This window comes from Monodelphis domestica, chromosome 2, assembly GCF_027887165.1.
Source record: "Monodelphis domestica isolate mMonDom1 chromosome 2, mMonDom1.pri, whole genome shotgun sequence".
NCBI classification, from domain to species: Eukaryota; Metazoa; Chordata; class Mammalia; order Didelphimorphia; family Didelphidae; genus Monodelphis; species Monodelphis domestica.
The window spans coordinates 109,216,491-109,232,899 of NC_077228.1; the positions used below are offsets into that span (position 1 = coordinate 109,216,491).

General features: G+C 38.2%; 1 long non-coding RNA gene across 1 annotated transcript; it reads left to right on the plus strand.

Moving 5' to 3' along the window:
- The first annotated feature begins 392 nt into the window (after positions 1–392).
- LOC103104130 (uncharacterized) lies at positions 393–14,719 on the plus strand. The gene is made up of 4 exons (XR_001627848.2): positions 393–482; positions 1,140–1,284; positions 9,149–9,246; positions 14,444–14,719. It is a non-coding gene; the product is annotated as an uncharacterized LOC103104130 (long non-coding RNA).
- The last annotated feature ends 1,690 nt before the right edge of the window (positions 14,720–16,409 follow it).

Genomic DNA, 16,409 nt, shown 5'->3' on the forward strand with positions numbered 1-16,409 from the left:
AGACCCTCCAAACCAGCACCTTGCCTGCTCCAAGGTTCCCGCTGCTGCTGGGGGCTTAGTCCTCTGGGTTGTGGGGGAGGGGTCCTGGTGCCTTCCCCTTAGCCCTGAGTATTCTCGGATTCCGGCTTTTGGGGGGCATACCTTTTGATTTGTTGTTCAGCTTGAATTTCGGTGCCCTAGGAGCATTCAGTCTGTATTAGTAAGGAAGGATCTTCCACAAGGTCTGAAGTTTTGCTGCTTGCTAAGGTGCCGTCTTGACTCCGCCCACACTTTCTCTATATTTCTTATCTTGTGGCTTCTCGCTGGTGAGAGGCTACAGTGTTATACAAATGTCAATTACTAATCAACCAATTTTTAAAAAAAAATTATTTTCTTTTTGGTTTTGATTTAGATTGGATCTCCTTACCTCATTTAGGCTGCAAAGTCCATTCCTGGACTTTCCTCCACAGCTGATCTCCAGATCTGCTTTGTTTCAAAACTAGGTTGGTTTTTCCCTCCTTAAATAATGTGGGATAGCCTCCTTATTTCTGGAGAGTCACCATATTAATACCAGACTTAGTGTGAGCATCTAATTAGCTTTAATCCTATTGCCACTAACTGGAACCCTAGAGACTATCTAGTCTAATCTCATTTTACAGATGAGGCAACTGAGGCCAGGGAACTTAATTGATCTCTCCATTCCATTGGATCTTCTTCATCTCCTTCAGTCAAACTCGAATAAAACTTTGCTTATCAATAAAGAAATACCTGATCAATCTTGCAAAGATCCTCCCTGGAAATAACCACATCCAGAACAAAAATGAGGCAGCAGATCTTTTCCTCCTGTCCAAACATGTAACATGTAAAGAGAGAATCATTGTTCTACTTGATCTAGAGGGAAAACATAGACTGGGGTTCTGGTGGAACTAATGAAATAGGAGAGGGAGGAACATGATCTTTGTAAATAGGCATATGGGGGTTTCTTCAGGGTAACTGACTTTCTGCCCTTCTCTCCTACCCAATAGGAGTGAGAAAATAAGAAACATAGAAAGATTGATTTGATATAGAACAGTCAGGAATGAGACTTGGTCCCATTGATTCCCTTGAAAATATCTTGCTTATGCTAACTGGTACCCCTTTTCCTTCTGCTTTTTCTAAAGCTCCCTGCCAAATATTCAAGATCTTCCAAGCTAACACTTAATTTTGGAGGCCTCAAATACACATGGGAAGGCATCAATTATTTACCACCATCAGCTCCATCTTAGTTTTAACTTTTTGAGGCTCTGGATATATGATTTCATCCATGTAAGTATGAAGACAGGATTAACTCTCCCCTTGTCTATTGTGAAGATTGGATTTGGCTTTCTCCTGATTATAACAATGAAGTACTTAGCTCTTCCTTGACAGTGAAGATAAAATTGTAATTCTTGGTCTATTTTTAGATTTTAATCCCCAAAGTGTTAACTCAGTATTTAAAGTAGATCTACCCATTTTAACTACAAAAGGTGTTAAGTAACTATAAAAGGTAACTAACCAAAAAAGGTGTTAACTAACTACAAAAGATGTTAACTAACCAAAAAAGGTGTTAACCAACCACAAAAGATATGACTAACTACAAAAGGTGAATACCCATTTCATACACTGAGTGGGCAGTCCTGCAGAGGAACATCTGCTGTGATCGGCAGACATAAAAATTTAGGGGAGGTGACATAAGAAAAAAAGTCTTTAAATAGAGGAAACAGAGACACACAGAATCAATCAATGAATCAAGGATTCAGTCACTCAGAGGAAAGACTGGAAGATCAGTTACTCGGAATTGGACTGGAAGACAGACACTTGAGGAGAGACTGGAAGACAGACACTCAGACTTAGAGTGAAGATACTTGGCTATGGAACTGGACCCCTGGAGGAACTCATGCAGGAGACCTCAGACTGCTTTCCTTTTTGATGGTCATTGTGGTGAGTGAAAGGCTGACTTAGTTTCCTTGCCTTTATGGAAGTATGAACTTCTAAGAAAGGAGTCTTAAGACTCCTTTACCCTGACTGAGGCCTGAGAATTCTACCTGGCTCAGAGGAAGCTAGAGCTCTCTTTCTCTCTCCCCTTTTCTCTCTTCCTTAATATCTTCCCTCCATTGTAAAAATAAACTACCATAAATTCTATTTACTTGAGTAATTAATTTTGGGATTTAGAAATTAAATCCCTGGCAACCACCAATATTCAAGTCCAACCACAATAAATTTACCAATTTAATATTCAAGTCCAAACCATAAAAAATTAACACTATTTTTACCTAATAAAATCAAGAACTTAAAGTACCCCTATGTACCATTCATAAGTTCATGAGTCACTTACTAGAGTAAGCTCACACCTCCAAAGGTCAGTGCCCCCTGCCCCCTTGAGCAGTGCTAGGCAAATTTAAAAACTGCCATTGGTTTTTGTGAAGAAGGGAGATTGACAGGAAGTGACAGGAAGTGACATGGAAAAAGAAGCATAAAAGAAGAGATCAATATGATCTAGCATTCATTCCTTTCCTGGCGTTTGGAGAGATTGGTTCCAGAGATTCCTTTCCTGGCTTGAAGGAGACTTTTTCCCTGAATCCTGTGTTGACTTGCTGGGTGAGGGGCTAAGATTCCTACCTTGGCCTTGGAGGAGGCTGCATTGGTGGAATCCTGGTTGAAGACACTACCAAGACTTCTGGTTGAGGATTATCAGGAAATCCACATAGAGACAGAGTCTTGGGGAAGCCTGGGGCTGAGCTGGACTTCACTGGAGAAAGACTGGTAGACTTGTTAGGAATCTGTCTCTTTATCTACATTTAGACTTTCACTTTTTCTACTTCTTTATAAATAAAAGCTGCTAAAAGTCATTTTGACTTAAGCGATAATATTTTAAAGCCGGAGACCACACAATATTACTTTATAACTCTCATATTAGCATAAAAACCTAAATTTAAACCTTACATAGGAAACTCCTTCACAGATGAAGATCAGGGATAACTCATCTGTAATTTATAGCCTTTGGCACATATGAACTGATGCATTTTAGCTTCCATCACGTCTGTGACCTTCTTTACTACGGAAATAGAAAGGATAGTGTTAAAATTAAAAAATAATAATATTTACTTCTACCCATATATATATATATATATATATGTGTGTGTGTATATATATATATTTTTTATAAAGTTTATTGGAAGGGTAGATAATGTTCCTATAAGTAATCTGACTGCATGATACCTAGCCTGCCAGTCTCTTTCTCATTCCCCCTCAGCTGCCTGCACTGTCTCTTCTCCTCGTGGTTCTCCCCATACCTCTCATTGGTCTCTCAGTGGTTCTCCCTGATTCTGCCCCAAACCTTAACTTTTATTGACGTACAGAACATACACAGAGGCAACCCTGGCACAACTGTGGTATGTCAGGAATGTTTGATAGACAGGTAAAGTTACTCAGGAAGGGGAGGGGATGAGCTTCCTTGACACAATAGTCTAGTCTGTTAGAGCAGGGTAACAAGATATAGCTAATATGAAGAAGAGTCTTTCCTGTTACTAGCCCCAAAACTACAACCAAGTTAATTTAAATTAAGTTAAAGGTACCAAATCCTCTGTTTCCACACTACAAAGCTCCCAGCAACAGTCCTGTCCATTCCTGAGGTTCCTCATACCCAATTTACCTCCTGCCTAAATTGAAACCTATATAAGCTTTGTCCTTTTGTTTCTTCATAGAGTCTCTACCCCATTGCTGGCAAACTTAATAAACTTCCTTGCTTCTTGAATTTATGGTATTGTGTGTAGGGTATGGTTTTAATTTGGGGGTTCGGGTTCTCATTTGTCACAGCACTGACAATTTTACCCCCACTATCTCCTGACAGAGAGATGATGGACTCGGGGTACAAAATAAGACATAAATATGTATGTGTATAATAAAATAAATATATAAACATATATACTGACAACTTTGTTTTCTGAAACCCTCAGGTACCTTTGAATCACTCTAGATAGGAGATTAGTAGGTTTGTCCTAGACGGAATAATAAATCTCAAGTATCCTTATGTCTTAGATGTTTCTCCCATTTATCTAGACCTCTCCCAGTCCCCTTCCCTTGTCTCCATGTAAACCAATCAGTTGTTCTTTCTTTCCTTTATTCCCCCAAATATATATGAGACCCCAAGTTCTTCAGTTCAAAGGAAATGGTAGAGATTCCCACTCTTGGTGCATTTTCCCAGTCTTAGAGCTTAGCTCAGTGTGGTGTTGGTATGTTGTGTGTGCATGACTGTGTGGTGGCCATAAGAGCTCTGTCTCTTTTGTCCTAATTAAAGACATTCTTTTTAACTACTTTAGTGGTTCTATGTTTTTCAAGGTTGACAATACACATGTATATATATTTTTAAACCCTCATCTTCTGTCTTAGAATCGATACTAAGCATTGGTTCCAAGGCAGAAGAATGATAAGGGCTAGGCAATGGGGGTTAAGTGACTTGCTCAGGGTCACATAGTTTGGAAGTATCTGAAGCCAAATTCAAACCCAGGACCTCCCAAATCCAGGCCTATCTACTGAGTCACCTAGCAACCCCAAGACATCTATTTTTGACCATAGCCCATGTAAGAATTTTTTTTCAAAGGGGGGAAAGTTATGTATATTTGTTATAAAGATTTTATTTTTCTTCTTTCCTGTTTTATTTTTTATTTAGAGGAAATGGGAATGAAAGAAAAGGACAACAAAAACCTTATGGTCTTAGAGCATTATTTGTGGCCCTGAGAGGTTCAATAATGTGCATGGGCACACAACCAGTGTCAGAAGCCAAACTTGAACTGGGTTTTCCTAATTTCAAAGCCAAGCACAGCTCCCCTCCCCCCCCACACTCCAGCCTTCTATTACATTCTGAATCTTTGTTTTCCTTTTCCAATGTCATTGTAAATGTAAAATGGCCTCTTTTCTCTCCCTACCTAGACCTCCTCCATTCTTTAAGGCCCACCTCCTTCATGAAGCCTTCCCAAATGGTTTCATGTGCTACATTTCTACCCTCTAATTTAGCAGTTTATTACAGAGAAGTTCCTTTCCTTCTCTGGTTATTTCACATTAATCTTATCTCCTTTCCAGAATATGGACCTCTGTATTATTGGTGTCCTTCACAGTAACTAATTGGGTCCAGGATCAGAAGTAAATAATAATTCTAAGAGGAAATGAAGGCATGAAAAAAAACAAAAGTTCATTTGGTTGCCATTTCCCCCCCTCTTAGTTGTCCTTGAGAAAAATCCTTTAAAATCAGTAATTGTGTTTTCTAAAGCATTAATTATCATCTGTAGGCAGTTCTTAACTTAAAAATGAATCGTGCACCCAAAATTTCTTTATAAGTCACTAATATGGAATTGAAAATGCATTGTCTGTAGAAATGATGCCATAGGGGGCAGCTGGATAGCTCAGTGGATTGAGAGCCAGGCCTAGAGATGGGAGGTCCTGGGTTCAAATCTGGCCTCAAACACTTCCCAGCTGTGTGACCCTGGGCAAGTCACTTGACCCCCATTGTAGCCCTTACCACTCTTCTGCCTTGGAGCCAATACACAGTATTGACTCCAAGATGGAAGGTAAGGGTTTAAAAAAAAAGAAATGATGCCATAAATGGTGGCTAGGTTTTGGGGCCACAATTCCTCCCTTTATTTTCCAGGGATCTTCATTTGGGGTGTACTAAAGTAGTGAGTTCTGAAGTCAAATCTCAGGCTGGCAGCTGCCTTGGATAAAGACTCAGGCATTTTCCCTGTTGCTAGAAATTAGCAGGGCTGGCTAAAATGGAGATCTGTTGTAATTGGAGACCTGAGAGAGGGCAGGCACAATTGCTGAAGGCAGTTGGCTTAGAAGGCCATCATTGCTTAATCCATACATTCTTCTTGTTTTTAATTACCCATAAATTTAGTCGAGACCAGGAGATTCTGGAAGGAGACTGGGCCTGGTTTATGTCTTATAAAATTTGACAATTGTCCCTTAATCTCCTTAGCAGAAGCTTCCAAACTTATAAAAGAGGATTTTATTCTTGAAAATCCCATCAGGATATTTTGCTTTCAAGGCACCCTGCAGGTGGGGCAGCCATTATTCTAATTAGCTACAAGAGGAGGAATGATCTGAAAAGAGAGATCAAGTAACTTGGCCAAGATCATATGACAATTCAATTACAAACATTGATTAAGTATTTAAGAATTTACAACACAGTATTAGAGCTAGAGAGATCCAAAGTTTAGATAAGATACAATTCTGTGTTCATGAAGTTTATGCTATAGTAAAGAGATAGTGACTTGATTTGGGATTTTATGAAATTCAATATTATTTTACTTTCAGTTCTGAATTCTATACCTCTGACCTTTTCCTTTCCCTCCCCATTGAGGAAATAAGAGAAATAAAACTGTTATATATATATATATATATATATATATATATATATATATATATATATTACATACACATATAATATATATAATTATATATATAGTCAAAATTCATTCCCACATTAGTCATTATATACATATATGTATATAGACATACACACATATATTGTTGTTCAGTCCTTCATTTGTGTCCAACTCTTCATGACTCCATGAATCACTTAGTGCACAAACCCTTCTGTTTTCCACTATCTCTTCAAGTCTGCCCAAGCTCATATTCATTGTTTCCATGACACTGCTCATCCGCCTCATCCTCCGCCATCCTCTTCTCCTTACAACTTCAGGGTCTTTTTCAGTGAATCCTGTCTTCTTGTCATGTGGCCAAAGTATTTAAGCTTCAGATATTTATCCTTCCAATAAATAAGAATTAATTTCTAAAATATTGATTGATTTAATCTAATTACTATCCAAGGAATTCTCAAAAGTCTTCTCCAGCACCACAATTTGATTTGAAAGTGTCAATTCTATGCCACTCAGCTTTCCTCGTAGTATAACTCTCACAGTCATATATTACTGTTGCTGTTCAGTCATATCTGACTCTGTGACCTGAATGGACATAGCATGACTAGGTCCTTCTATCCTCCACTGCCTCCCAAAGTCTGTCCAAGTTCATGTTTATTGTTTTCTTGACATTATCTATCCATCTCAACCTCTGCCGTCCCCTTCTCCTTTTTACTTTCAATATTTCAGAACATCAGAGCCTTTTCCAGTGAGTTCTGTCTTCTCATGTGGCCAAAACATTTCAGCTTCAACTTCAGTATTTGAACTTCTAGTAAATAGTCTGAATTAATTTTTTTAAGTATTGACTGATTTGATCTCCTTGTTCTCCAAGGAACACTCTCAAAAGTTTCCTCCAGCACCACAATTTGAAAGCATTGATTCTGTGACACTCAGCTTTCCCTATAATCCAATTCTTGCATCCCTACATTGCTACTGGAAAAGCCATAGCTTTGACGATACAAATCTTTGTGGTCAAAGTGCTATCTCTGCTTTTTAGTTTGCTGTCCAGGTTTGCCATAGCTTTTCTTCTAAGTGTTTGTTTGTTTTTTAATTTCATGACTGCAGTCACCCTCTGCAGTGATCTTTGAGCTCAAGAATATAAAATCTGACACTGCTTTCATTTCTTCTCCCTCTGTTTGCCAAGATCTAGAATATATAATGCATATATGTATCATATACAATATGTATGTTTTTGTACATATATATATACATTGTGTATATAATATATATACATAAAATACAGTGTCACAGTAGCTTTTTCAAAAAATAAATTGACTTCAAAAGATAAAAAATATCAAATTTAATCTCCCCCTGCACATGGGAAGCAAAATCCCCTTCCTCCCTTATGCCTCAATCCCTTGCTGAGGGGAAGGGGATTTTATTCATAGTTTAGTTCATCTCCTTTAGAGCTTTGCCTTAGTTTCAAGTCCAAAATCCCCTGTCGACTTCAAATGGACTTGAGTCCCAGGAACTCAGGCTTCTCAGGGATTCTCTGCCTAGCTGCCTAGCTGCATCAATAGCCTCCTGAATTCTTGGCTTCAAGGTGACCATAGCTCAAACTCTTGGGTCTGAAGACATGAAACTGAGGAGGACAAACAATAACACAAAATAGAGACAAATACTCCCAATGCCCATGTCTTAGAGAGGGTGGTGGGAGAGAACAAGACATTCCTTCACCTCTCACTGGTTCAGTTTATAGTGTCTTTGTTGAGAGTGAACTGGGATCTTCACCCTGGGGACATACTGAAAAGAACACAACAGAAAAAGAGGGAACAGCTCAGTTTCATCAGATAAAGAATCAATAGCCAATCAAAGGATGCTATCTCTATTCAAGGGGTATATGATATAGTGGGTCCCATATTAGATATAAGGGGTATGTTCAAAAGGTCCCTCAAGAGCATCTCCATTTTAGAACTGGGAAGACCCAAAGAAGCTCATACACACACATTTCAATTTCCACATTGAGTCCATCAACTCTGTATTTAGAGGTAGGTATCATGTGTCATTATGGGTCCCTTGGAATTATGGTTGGTCATTATGTTGATAAGATTTTATAAGACTTTCGAAATTGTTTGTCTTTATAGAATTGTTGTTATTGTACAAATTACTCTCGGGCTCTGCACATTTTTATTTTGCTTATTTCACTTTGTATCAGCTCATACAAGTCTTCCCAGTTTTCCTAAAGCCATCCCCTTCATTTTTTCTTACAGCAAAATAGTATTCTTTTCCAATATTCATATACCATAATTTCGTGAGCCATTCCCCAACTGACAGACACTCCTTCAGTTTCCAATTCTTTATCATCATGAAATGAATGGCTATAAATATTTTTGTACATATTGGATCCTTTCCTCTTTCTTTTATCTTGTTGGTATATATACCTGGTAATGGTATCTTTGTCAAAGTCTATATGCACAGTTTAGTAGTTTATGGGTATAGTTCTAAATTGCTTTCCAGAATGGTTAGACCATTTCACAGCTCCACCAACAGTACATTAATTAATCTATTTTCCCATAGCCCCTCCAGTAGATGTCTTTTTCCTCTTGTGTCAACTTGGCCAATCTTATGTGTATGAGGTGATACCTCAGAGTTTCTCTAATTATTAGTAATTTAGAGTATTTTTATATGGCTTCTGATAGCTTGGGTTTTTTTTTCCTCTGAAAACCATGTATTCAGATTCTTTGACTATCAACTAGAGAATGGCTTTTATCAATTTGATTCCATTTTTTATGTCTTAGAAATGAGACCTTTATCAGAGAAACTTGCTGCAAAGTGGACCTGTGATTTCAATGATATGGGAAATTTCCTGATGAGGAAACTCCATCTATCAATGAAGGTAAACAACTTCTCTATATTAGGGGGAGCAAGACAAGAGTACAAATAACTACAATCTACTATGAATATAATAGAGAAGCAAGTTCAGCTGTTTAGTAGCAGAATAGAAAAAATATAATCTCCCTTTGTGCAAGAATGTTTTCTTTTTTTAATCTTTATGACACTACTGTCCTGTTTATTTTAAATATTATTTGTATTATTAATATATTATTATTTATACATCTTTACAAAATCTAAACCTGTGACAGAGAACTCTCACCAGGGAATTCAATAATTTATAGTCTCAATAAGAGAGACAGTATATTGTCAGGGAAAATCACTAGACAGAGTATGCATTCCTATGATCTCTCATGTGTTCCTTTCATTACCAAAAAAGCTTTTATTGTCATTTAGACTTTCCAGTTATGTTAGTTATCATAATCATTAGCAGAAAGAACAGCAAATATTTATTGAAAGGCTGAAATATTGGTTGGTGAATTGAGCACCCTTAAAACAATGAAATAAGCAGTCTTTGGAAGTCTTAAAATATATAATATGCTATACTCAATACTCAGCTAGGAGGCAATAATAATACAAGTCTGCCACTGTCCCTATCATCCAGGAGCTTACAGTCTATTTGTAATGTTGAGGCAGCTGTGATGTATACTGGCAAAAACTTTGGCACTCTAGTCTAGAAGACCTAGATTTGAATTCTAGCTTCCACTAGCTCTGTGACCTTGGACAAGTCATGCCTCCTCTCCGAACCTCAGTTTGCATATCCATAAAATGACTATAATTATACTTGAATTTCTTACTTCCCCACTGAAGTTATGAAGATTAAGTGAGGATAAAATGATATAATCTTTGTTAAGTGCTTTGCAAATTTTAAAACACTAAATAAATGATAATAATAATAATTATTATTATTATGAGATAATCTATGTAAAGTGCTCTTAAAGTTACAAATCCCTACATTAATATTGGATATTATTTAATTAAAATTCATTTATTATTAAGAACCCACTGAGCTCAATAAAGAGAGCATTGTGCTGGACATAAGAAAAGGTACATTGGGCATAGACAAAGATTAAATCTCTTTTCTAATGGATTTAACAGTTTAATAAGAGAAGTTACAAACACAGATAATTATAGCAAACAACGTAACAGGCTAAATGCATTAGAAAGATGCTAACTAAAGGTATTATTATTGAGCAATAATAGTGTAGTATGTAGAGTGTCCCCATAATGAGAAGGCAAGATTCATTGGGAAAGCCCCTGATGCTGGGAAAGATTGAAGGAAAAAGGAGGAGATGATGGAGGATGAGATGGATAAATAATGTCATGAAAGCAATGAACATGAACTTGGACAGGCTTTAGGAGATGGTGAAGAATAGAAGGGTCAGATGTGCTTTGGTCTTTGGGGTCACAAAGAATCAGACATGACAGAGTGACTGAACAACAACATAGTTCAGTGGATTTAGAGTTGGATTTGGATTTAAAAGAGTTGGTTTCAAAAATTAGAAGGGAAGCAACAAATTGAAAAAAATCTTCATAACAAAAACTTCTGACAAAGGTCTAATTACTCAAATTTACAAAGAGCTAAATCAATTGTACAAAAAAATCAAGCCATTCTCCAATTGATTAATGGGCAAGGGACATGAATAGGCAATTTTCAGTCAAAGAAATCAAAACCATTAATAAGCACATGAAAAAGTGTTCTAAATCTCTTATAATCAGAGAGATGCAAATCAAAACAGCTCTGAGGTATCACCTCACATCCAGCAGATTGGCCAATATGACAGTAAAGGAAAGTAATGAATGCGGAGAGGATGTGGCAAAATTGGGACATTAATGGACTGCTGGTGGAGTTGTGAATTGATCCAACCATTCTGGAGGGCAATTTGGAACTATGCCCAAAGGGTGCTAAAAGACTGTCTGTCCTTTGATCCAGCCATAGTACTGCTGGGTTTGTACCCCAAAGAGATAATAAGGAAAAAGACATGTACAAAAATATTCATAGCCACGCTCTTTGTGGTGGCCAAAAATTGGAAAATGAGGGGATGCCCTTCAATTGGGGAATGGCTGAACAAATTGTGGTACTTGTTGGTGATGGAATACTATTGTGCTCAAAGGAATGATAAACTGGAGGAATTCCATGGGAACTGGAACCACCTCCAGGAACTGATGCAGAGTGAGAGGAGCAGAACCAGGAGAACATTGTACACAGAGAAGGATACACTGTGGCACAATCTAATGTAATGGACTTCTCTAGTAGTAGCAATACAATGATCTAGAACAATTCAGAGGAATTTATGAGAAAAGAACACTATCCACATTCAGAGGAAAAACTGTGGGAACAGAAACACAGAAGAAAAATAACTGCTTGATCATATGGGTCGATGGGGATATGATTGGGAATGTAGACTCTAAATGATCACCCTAGTGTAAATATCAACAATATGGAAATAGGTCTTAATCAATGACACATGTAAAACCCAGTGGAATTACACATCAGCTATAGGAGGGGTTAGGGGAGGGGAGGGAAAGAACATGACTCTTGTAATCAAAGAAAAATATTCTAAATTGACTAAATAATTTTTTAAAAAATTAAATTAAATAAAAGATCTTGTTTGAGGGGTCAGCTGGGTGGCTCAGTGGATGGAGAGTCAGGTCTAGAGACGGGAGGTCTTGGGTTGAAATGTGGTCTCCATCACTTCCTGGCTGTGTAAGCCTTGGCAAATCACTCAATCCCCATTGCCTAGCCCTTCCTGCTCTTCTGCCTTGGAACCAATACATGGAATTGATTCTAAAATGGAAGGTAAGGGGGGAATGAGGTGAAGATCTGTTTTCAAATCCCAGCTCTGCCACTTACTTACCAGTAGGACCTTGGGGGAAAGTTACTCAAACTCACTGGACCTCTGTTTTCTCATATGTAATATAAGGGATTTAGACTCAGTGGCCCTCAAAGTCCCTTCCTGTTCTAAATCTATGGTATTATGTTCCTACAATAGCTAGAATTCGTATAAAAATTTGGAAAAAGCTTTGTAGACATGGCCTCATTTGATCCTCACAATAACCCTGTGAGCTGTCATAGTGCTAAAAATATTACTATTCCCTTTTATATATGAAAAATCCGAGGATCATAGAGGTAAAGGCAGGCATGGGTTGAACAATTAGGCTATTGTAATAGCTCAAGCTTTACCTCTCTTGGGTGGATAGAGAGAAATAGCCCTGGAAAGGAAAGAATTCCATCTCAAGAGCAATCACAGCTAAAGTTTTAACTGATTGCAGTTGGAAGTGGGACCCCTTCCCACAGAGTATGAAAATAAGGCACTAACAGATGATTGAAAAGTCATTTCAAGATCTAAAGCAATTTAGCTCTAAGGGCAGAATTTCAGGTACTGTTTCTGCTGAATGGTGCATTGGTAAAGAACATTCCTTACTGGGAGCTTGTAAAAACACAGCACAAAACAACGATTTCCCCAATACGTGAGCTCCTTGAGGGCAAACAGGATTGATTTTGTACTTACAGCACCTGGTACAGTGCCTTGCACCAGTTAGGGATTTAATACATACCTACTGGATTGGATTGGATTGGATTGGATTGGATTGGATTGGATTGGATTGGGGCTATGCCTCCCAGTTCCTTGCTCACTCCTGTACCCTTACCTTCCTTCTTAGAATCAATACTGTGTATTGGTTCCAAGGCAGAAGAGTGGTAAGGGCTAGGCAATGGGGGTCAAGTGACTTGCCCAGGGTCACACAGTTGGAAGTATCTGAGGCCACATTTGAAACCAGAACCTCTGTTCTTCAAACCTGGCTCTCTATCCACTGAGGTTTCTCAATCACTGGCTTCATTCCCCTGGGCACTCTCTCACTCTAATGCTCTCCTTGGGTTGACTTTCCTTCTCTGGCTCCCTGCAGGGGAAGCTTCTTTCATCTGCAGGGGAGTGCAACAGTCTTTCAGAATGAAAAATGGTCGACCCTATTTATTATCTGAAATGCAGTAAGAAAAGAGAAAGTAAAGGTTTAAGTATTGGCAAAAGGAAGATAACATTTTTACTATTTGGAGATGAAATGATGGTTTCCTTAGAAAGTACAAGTGAATTTTTTTTGGTAAAAACTGGGGTTATAGAGCAGCTTGGTGTGCAGAGCACCAAGTCCCAAGTCAGGAAGGCTCATCTTTCTGAGTTCAAATCTGGACTTAGACACTTCTTAGCTATGTGACCCTGGGCAAGTCACTTACCCTGTTTGTCAACAATGAAATAAAACAAAAATTGAAATTGTTAATAGTTTAAATAAAGTTGAATAGACACAGAACTGGAAGGGACTTGAGATGTTGTTTAGCCTGCACCCTCAAAATTTAAAGACAGGCTAAAAAGGTAAAGTGAGTTACCCAAAGTCACTCAAGTAGGAGACAGAGGATTCAAAAACAAGTTCTCTGATTCTAGATCCAATGGAGGAATACAAAAGAAATTCTATAAAAATCATTAGCATTTCCCTATAGTGCCATCCAGAAACAAAAGGAAATAATAATAATAAAAACTTCATTCAAAATACGTAAAATATCTGAGAGTTAAACTACTGGGACATGCATGGTACACACATAAATAAGACTGTAAAACACTGTACGGAAATTAAGAAAGGCAAATAAACTAGAAAGCTACTCTTTGGTATGGATTTGTCACACCAATGGATACAAAATGACAATGCTAGCTAGATTAATACAGAGATTTAGTGCAGTACCAATCAAACTACCAAGGGGATATTTTATAGGCAAAAGTGGAAATCAGAAAATTTGTTTTGTATACTAAACCTATCACCCTCCTCATTCCCTCTTTTTTATTGTTCAGTAATTTCAGTCATGTCTGACTCTTTGTGACCCCATTTGGGGTTTTCTTGGCAAAGATTCTTCTCCAGCTCATTTTTATAGGTGAGAAAACTGAGGCAAACAGGGTTAAATGACTTGCCCAGAGTTACATAAAAAGTTTTTGAGGCTAGATTTAAATTCAAGTCTTCCTGACTCTATGCCTAGCACTTCATCCACTGTACCACCTTGATGCCCAATTCCCTCTTTAGTCTAGATATAATAATATTAGGATGGTATTTCTGTCTCAAGTCTTTGATTTAACCCGAATGAGAAACTTTTACCCATTTTCTTTAATAATTAACCTCTTAACAATGTCACTCACTGAAATCTTTTTCCTTCTTATTACAAGTCTTACTAGTTTCCAAGGAGAGTAACCTGTGTAGCCCAAGGACTCCTCCCTGAAATGATAGAGTAATGATCACACTAAAAGAAAGAAGAATTTCTTATTATTCCAGTTAAAGAAAGTATCTCTTGAGCTGACATTTGACCATGTGGAAACAAGGATCCTTACAGGAAGTGGTTAAAGAGATATTGAATGTTTTTAGGAAAATGATTCTTCAAAGACCCAAAAGTTAAATAAATATTGTTATGTCTGGTACACAAAAACATCAGCTGAACTTTCACTTGAATTCTGTTACATCTTATTATGGAATGTCTTCTGTTTATCAATACTATACATTTTGAGTGGAAATGGCCTTGCCAAAGAGATTTTTAAAACCATGTGGAAACCTTGGTCTTTTTGGATTTCTCTTTCTCTAAGCAGAGATGCTGAGAATAAGGATAATTTCTTTAGTAAAATTGTTCCTGTCAGGTTAAAACAAAAATATATGGAAGCTCTCTTCCCTACTTAGGAGAAAATGGAAGGAAGGAAGGAAGGAAGGAAGGAAGGAAGGAAGGAAGGAAGGGAGGGAGGGAGGAAGGGAGGGAGGGAGGGAGGGAGGGAGGGAGGAAAGAAGGAAGGAAGGAAGGAAGGAAGGAAGGAAGGAAGGAAGGAAGGAAGGAAGGAAGGAAGGAAGGAAGGAAGGAAGGAAGGAAGGGAGGGAGGGAGGGAGGGAGGGAGGGAGGGAGGGAGGGAGGGAGGGAGGGAGGGAAGGAGGATGTTCAAAAGATATCCCACAAAGGATACATTTTACTGCATCCTCCATGAATGATTGTACAACTTCTTAGAATTTCTCAGTGAATGGGAACCTACTTACAGCCCTTGAGCACCTCCTCTCATGGATAAAACCTACAGAATGGCTAATCAAAGTGCAAGATACTTTGTGAGTTTATAGCCAGTCAAAATAATAGCTCACTAGCCTCCATCAAGCCTATTTTTGTTCTAGTCAGCCAGAGGGGAAAAAAAAAGATTTTAATTAAAGGCAAAGGCATTTGATGAAATTGCATAATAAGATTTCTTTTTAAACACTTAGAGTCAATATTGTGTATTGGTTCTAAGGCAGAAGAGTGGTAAGGACTAGGCAAGGGGGTTAAGTGGCTTGCCCAGAGTCACACAGCTAGGAAATTACATGAGATAAGATTTGAACCCAGGACTTTCCATCTTTAGGCCTGGTTCTTCTAAGATTTTTAACAGAACATCCATTTCCCCACCTACTGCATAAACCTAGGGTATTCTCTCCCACAGACATGCACACCACTAGTTGTGGGAGTGAACATATATAGACATTGTGCAAGAGGTGGTCACATATGGAGAATACAGCCTATTAAAGTCCCAAGATTTTGGGGGCATCCCCATATATATGAAGGAACAACTCGCCTATTAAAGTCCCAAGATTTTTGGGGCATCCCCATATATGTGAAGGAACAACTCACCGTCTCCAAAGCTAAAGGACTAAAATGTCATTGGGCTGTGTTCTTACTGAGCATTGAGAAAATTTCATGTGAGTGTGTGTGTGTGTGTGTGTGTGTGTGTGTGTATCTTCTATCATGCTCAACTCCATTCTCCCAGATCACCTCAGGGTTGTCCAGATGTCCCTTTAAGGGTGGGTTCTGTTCTTTGGAGTACCGATCAGTAATTTAGGGCTCTGACTTTTCCCCTCTTGTTTTGAGAGGTATAGAATAAGTAATGCAGTCTGAGAAGGCAAGGGTAGATTGTGACTATAAACCTTAAAATTTCTTAGACTTGTGAATGTTGGAAATTTCACCATTGGAATGTGAACCCCATTGGCAAGGGAGGTTCCTCCTCCTCCCTTCTTAAGATTACTTTAGGACAGAAACCTTTTGCTGAACAATGGAAAGGGCTGCAGCATAGATCAAAATTTAATTATTCCAATCTCCACCCTACTCAGGGTAACAGGATTTAGGAAGGGCTGTAG